A 7,273-nucleotide genomic window follows, 5' to 3' on the forward strand; every position below is an offset into this window, starting at 1 on the left:
TGTTTATGTTAGGTAAGCTAGAGGAACATAGCAGGGACCCATCTGGCTTCGGGTTAGGAAGTCAACTGAGAAGACAAGAATCCAGAATTGAAGAATTTCTGAGTATAGCTTGAATCATGTGAAATTGCCAGTGTGTGGTTGCTCTTGGCCTATAAGAATGTCTACTTTATCTTATTCAATCTAATAAAACTATTTTCCAAAGCAGGGTAAAATTGGGCTTTACATCTATTTTATTTCCTCATAGTTGTAGTCTTATGAATTCCTCATGCTAGTAGTCATCTGAGAAATTGTAATGAAGATGGTCTACCTGAAAGCGTAGGGACAGAATTGGGTCAGTCTCCAAGCCAGATCGTGCTATCATTTGCCTAATGACCAATCTACTGGGAGGAGGCTGAGTGTCTCTCTTCTTCCATCCTAGTGAGCTCATAACCTGTTTGGTAGAAGGGGAAATCCAAGGAAATCACAGAGCAGGGAGAGCAGAGAATGAGGAGAATGCATTTCCAACCAGGCTTTCAGCATCCGGGCCACTGTTGTTAGTGTGACTCATGGCTCCTGGGTGAGTCAGACAGTTGCTCTAGGAGGATTTTGTAAATTTTGAGTAAATGACTCAGTGTGAGACTCTTACCTTTAATGGTTAGTTAACTGGGAACATGTAAAGTAGGTAACACTAGCCCTAAAGTCACCAGGATTGAGTTATTCCATGGTAGAATCCTCAGTTTAGTAATATAGTTTTAAAAATAAATGTACTCTATCACAACTAAAAAAACAAAAAACAAAAAAAACAAAACAAACCACACACACATCAGACATAGCTGTCAGCAACTTCTTATTTCAGCAGCTAGACTACCCTTAAATCTGCCCTATCAGTCCATTCTACTATTCTTCTCTCAGAAACTCAGATACCATAAAAAATGTCCTACTTTGCTTCGTTTTAACTTTTCTGGCTCACACTGGAAAATGAATTTTACCTAAGTTTAACATTGGGACTAGAGAGAGAGGTAGCACCTAGCCTCATGCAAACCTGATGATATACGTTTACCCAAAATATTTTGGATTTCCTCAAGGGTCCCACTGTCCTCAACCATGACCTTGGTGAGGAAGTAAGCATTACACGGGCTCCACATGCAATGACTCTGATCATTGTAATCACAGTGTAATGACTCTGATCATGTTTCGAAAGTGATTTCAGGTCTTGTGAAGTTGCAAGTTCCTTTTCATTTCTTTGCCATCTGTCAACCTGGAGCTTCTTCCATTTCCACCACCCCTCACTGCCCAAGAAGGGTGAGCTCTATCAACATTGTTCAAGTCTGTCTTCAGGGTAACTCTTCAGGGTAACTTCCCAGCCACTGGGCCTCTCTGCAGATAAATGACAATCTCTTCAGGATGCCTAGAGTCCAGTGTTGACAGCGTTCTATATTCTATAAACCTGGTAAAGAGGTCTACACTAGCCTGAGATTATAATCCTCTAATTCCAACTGGGTTGGAGGGAGGAGTTTTAAATGTGATTTATGGCAAACGTTCCATGAGGCTCAACTCCTTTATGAATTATAATGAATCATTCAAGAAGAGCATGGACTAGGAATACTTAAACTGAGTGAGAGTTCAGAGCTTATCAAGCATAACTCTCACTTTTAAGTGGGGAAGTTGAGGCTTGGGAATTTTAAATGACTCACCTAAGCCTGAGGTTAAACATTATTCTTGACTGTCTGACAACTCCTGACAATTCTGACAACTCCTTGACTGAAGAGGCTTTTCTTTCCTATCTAGGATAAGGTGCCTCTTACTTTTTGAATTTATTTTATCATTTTGATCCTTTCGTTTCCATTCTCAATAGTGGGGCCCGGGATTGGGCTCCTTGCATATCCTGCTTATACCATCCATAATTATTTGTGCCTGGATGCTGCAGTTTCTCCCTACTGCCTCACATTTCTTCCCTCATCCCAGCCCCCAACTCTTAGGAAAGGCTTCCTTGAATTTCTAAGTCCTTCTTAGGGTCTGGTACTACCAAGACTGGCAGTACTCTTTAAGCAAGATGTCCCTGGCCCAGGCCCAGACCCACATGGATCCTGGTCTTCATTTGTCCCCTTAAAGATGTCTTCTGACCCTCTGTCTTATACATGAGGTCAACCAGGTATTCTGAGGAGCTCTGGAACTCATGCCTATGGGGTCCTCTCAGAGTCTTTGGTTGAGCCCTGATTTGAGTTCAACAATCTGGCAAGCAATGACTCCTGCTGGCTGAAGCATTGTGGGATAACTGAAGATCGGGCCACCAGAATAGTGTTAACACACTGATTTGGGGTGACTCTCACATTGAACACAAGGTAACTTCAGGGGTCAGAGACATCAATAGTCTACGGCCAGCCCTTGGGCTTGAGCCACCAATGTGGGTTGGTGCTGCCTCTTGTCTATAGCACCTTAGGATAACAGGCATGGTGGCAGGTATCTTTTCCCCTGCACTCCTCTTCTTTCCAAAACCTCCAGCATCCAGGGTGATCACCACCATTGCTGTAAGCTCTGTGCCATGTGTTAGGTAGTCCTTCAAGGATGGTTTTCAGACTAAACACCAATGTGTCTTCCAGTCAATGTCCTCTCTTATCTGCCATTGCTGTATTTACATTATGCTCTTCCTATCTTAAGCCATGCTGAAGAGGGAAGTGCATATCTCACAGGGGCAAGACCATGCTTCCCTCTTCACACATGAACCCCTCACAAAACCCCCCAATTGGTGTTGGTGTGTGAAAGGCAAGGGTTCAGTCAACATCAAAAGAGCTCCCATTCTGAGAATGCAATGGATTACTACCTCAAGAGTCCAAGAGAAGATAAGACTGGAAAACACCTTGTTCTAGATTTATACCGTACAATTCTGAGTGGTAAACAGGACCAGAAAAGGAATATTGATTCACATTTACCTACATACTTTGGGGAAGGCTCACATCAATGAAGCATAGTACCAACCTTTGAGGAAGAGACATTGGAAGGCAGTGTGGCTGGATGAAACCATATCATGGCTAATAACAGGACCAGCATTACAGACATGCTATTGGGGAACTTCAGAGGCAAGAAGAGCTACCCTGTTTAATGTAAACAGGCTCTGGAGACCCAAGTCCTTGTGATTAATTACAGCACTGCTACCATTTTCTCCTGGGAGAGTACATTAGCCACAGAGAGTACATTGGACAATAAAACGCCAGAAAGGATGGTTCCTGGATTTGAACAGGAAGAGATGGTGCTTGGACCCTACAAAGAATCTTTCAATGTGCCAACTGGACAATAAACAATACATAAGTAACTCTTCTCTATCCATCTTCATGAATAAGACACTATACCTCTCATGGGTCCATATATTTTGAAACATTTTTTAAATCAAATTATCTATGGAGAAAGGAGTCCTACATTGCAAAAAATCTCTTCCCTAACCCTTGGAGGCACTACTGAGAAGGAGACTATCCTGCCAGAACTTACCTTGCTTCTTATTTCTTAGCTGCTCAGCTTGTTTTGGTTTTTGCGTAAGTCATTGACAGCAGGAGAATTTTGTCTCAAGTGCTAATGGGTCATGTGGTAAAATCCAGTGGTAAGACTGAAGGTTCTGATCAGGGGCAAAGACATATTCCAGTACCACACTATTAAGGTTATTGGAAGTTTCTCCTATGGTTTTTATAAAAAAACTTGGAAAGGAAGAGGGACATTTCTTATTTTATGTCATGATGGGTTATGACATAATCCAATGACAACCCAATGATGGGCTGTGTCATTATTAAGTTCTGTTCTCCCTATGGAAGAAGTTAGATTTTTAGTTGTTCCTGGGAAATTTCTAAACCTAATGACCTGAAGTATTTAACTTTCTGGCGGCAGTACCTTTGGCCCTGGGGGGGAAAACAGAGCAGAGAAAGAAGCTATATATGTATACACTAGGTTGACTTTAATTGTCCACGAGGACCAATGTCTTCGTTTGATTCCTGGACTCATTATCCTGGGGAGAGCCAGAGACCCACCATTCCTCAACCTCCTCCTGATTCTTTGATTTCTGGAAAAGAGTTGAATCAGTCTCCATGGTACTGTTTTTAGTATGATGGTCCCGTGCATAATAATACAAATTGCTAACCCCTCTTAAGGTTTATATGTGCCAGCCATTGTCCTAAGGATGTTGTGAGTTATCCTTGCTAATTCTCATAGACCTATGAATTTAACTTTATCATTATTCTCATGGAACAAATACCCAAGTGCCCCAAAGTTAAGGTTTTATGGATAATAAGTGACATAAATCCAAAGCAATCTGATTATAGAGCCTGCTTTCATATCTACCATGCTGGACTGCCTCCCAAGTCCTTGCTGACTATTGGTTTCATTCATATTTATATTCACCGTGAAAATACTTGTTCCTGCTACACCATATTTTTGGATGAAGGTGTCTTGTTGCTTAAGAGTGAGTCTCATCATTTAGTGTATAACCCAAATGCTGCCAGCTTCACTGTGGCTAAAATAAGGCACATCAACATCAAGGACCTCCAAGTTCTTGTTCTTGCCCCCACCCATTGAAGCAGAACTTCTGGTCCTCCAGTCAAGGTCCTCGTGAGTAGCTCTAGGAGATCCCAAGGAGCCTCAATTTTGTTCACAAATCACACTATCAGCTACACTCACCATTTGGTGCCACCAAAGTTGTCTGCTGACTTTTGCTAACTTGGGTGGCTAGACCTGCGGCCTTTCAAAGCCCTTGAAAGACCCTTGCGCTATTGAGATGGCTGAGTGACTGGGCCTCCTAGATGATGCTAATGTCCATGCTGAGGTGTTTTTTCCCCAATAATCCCCAATTCATTTATCCTCGAGGTGAGGAGAGGAGCCATGATTCCCAAAACAGGGTGTCAACATCCCAGCATTCCAAAGCTGCAATGCTGGAATCCAGAATCCCACCAAGTCAGCATGCTTGGCCTCACTCATCCTCAGGGAAAGCAAATCAAAACCTCCATGAGATATCACTTCACACCTGTTAGAAGGGCCATTAACAAAAAGACAACAAACAACTTGGGTTGGCAAGGATGTTGAGAAAAGGGAAGCTTTGTTCCCTTGAAAAGGGAATTCTTCCTTGTTGGTGAGAACATAAATTAGTGCAGCCACGATGGAAAACAGTACAGAAGTTCCCCAAAAAATAAAAAATAGAAATACCATATGATCCAACAATTCCAAAGAAAGTAAGAACACTAACTAGAAAAGGGACCTGCACCCCCATGTTCCCTGTGGCATTATTCACGATAGCCAAGATATGGGAACAACCGAAGTGTCCGTTAATGGATGAATGGATAAAGAAAGTATGGTAGAAATATATAATGGACTACTATTTGGCCATAAAAAGGGAAGGGACTCCTGCCATTCGTAACATCATGAATGGACATGGAGGGCATTAAGCTAAGTGAAATAAGTCATACAGAAAGAGACAAAGGCTGAATGATCTCACTTACATGTGCAGTCGAAAAATCCCCAAACCAAACAAATACCAGACTCATAGATACAGAGAACAGATTGGTGGTAGCCAAAGGCTGGTGGGTGATGGGTGAAATGGGTGAAGGGGGGGGTCACAAGGTAAAATTGCCAGGCATGAAATCAGCAAGTCCGAGGGATGTAACACACAGCATGATGACTATAATTAATAATAATAAAGTATTCCATATTTGAAAGTTGCTAAAAGGGTAGATCTTAAAAGTTCTTATCCCCCCCTCAAAAAGGTTTTGTAACTATGTATGATGACAGATGTTAACTAGATTTATTGTGGTGATCATTTCAGAGTATATACAAATTTCGAATCATGTTTTACACCTGAAGCTAATGTAAGGTTATATGTCAATTATTCTTGATTTGAAAAATTGAAGAGAAAAGCAAGACAGTCATACTAGTGTTCACAGCTTATTTAAAGATAATTTGAAATCTAATGTCATATTAAATGAACCTCTTAGAAAATAGATAAACCTCTAAAAACAAAACTGAACGTTATGCAGTTGGATACACTAAATATACATCGTAAACCACCAAATCAATAAGGTAACAGTCAATTAACTTTTTAAAAAATAAAAAATGGCTATATACATCATCTCAGAAAGCTTCATGATTAAAGAGGCACTAATGAAAGAGGAAAGACACTGCATATTCATTACAATAAAAATAGTACTATGAGTATGTGTAATTAGCCTAATGAACTGGTGAACATCTTCTCTAATTATTATAACATGGAAATTAAAACTTCTGTTCATTTTTGAACCATTTCCAAATATTTATTTGGGCTCTTTTCTATAATATTTTTCTGAAAAGCAGAAGTAAAAAAAAAAAATCACTAAATCTTTTGATACTTAATAATAGATTTCGGAGTGTGAAATTGGGAGTACTTAGCCAATTGGGCAAAAAATAAATTTTGGTCTTTGCTGCTTCCCTTTTAGTTGTTGTCCATTGTTGTTCCAGAGTTCACAATCGTGCAGAGACCATAAAGTCATGTCCTGTTCTTAGTCTTTGCAAAAAGTGCAAAAAATATGCTCCCCCAAGCCAAGCATGTGATTTATATACTGAAAACAAATAGTTGAATTACATATGGTATACAAGATTAAAAAAAAAAAAAATCTCAGTCCTCCGGTGTAGACATCTTAGCACCCCAAAGTCTCAGTGCTGGAATTCAGAGTTTTACTGAGTCTCTCATGAAATCTGTTTGTGCAGCACTCGCTCCTAACCTTTGTGGGAGCTCCAAACCATTGGGATGGGGGAGGAGTATGATTAACACCCCATTCTTCCCATTTTCCTTGATCCTTCCCACCTCTCCTTTCCAAGCCCGCTCCCTGCCCCCACCAAGTACTCTTTCCTCCGCTTACCTCTGCACATCCATATGCATATGTAAACAGGGAGGGAGTGAACAGCCTCCAAACAGCCCAACTTCGATTCCGAGTTTGGATTCAGTTAGAACACACTGCTACATATTTTTTAAAATATTTTTATTTATTTATTTGACAGACAGAGATCACAAGTAGGCAGAGGCAGGCAGAGAGAGGAGGAAGCAGGCTCCCCGCTGAGCAGAAAGCCAAATGCTGGGATGCTGGGCTCAGGACCTGAGCCGAAGGCAGAGGCTTTAACCCACTGAGCCACCCAGGCACCCCCACACTACTACATATTTTATAAAGCAAATTGGATGGGGAGGTTTGCCCCATAAGGAAGCCCAGGAGAGGCTGGAGGAGGGGGATGAATACATTCTCCGTTGTCAGAACCTTAGAAAATCTGAGTCAATTTCTTCCTGAGGCTTTAT

This window comes from Neovison vison, chromosome 11, assembly GCF_020171115.1.
Source record: "Neovison vison isolate M4711 chromosome 11, ASM_NN_V1, whole genome shotgun sequence".
NCBI classification, from domain to species: domain Eukaryota; kingdom Metazoa; phylum Chordata; class Mammalia; order Carnivora; family Mustelidae; genus Neogale; species Neogale vison.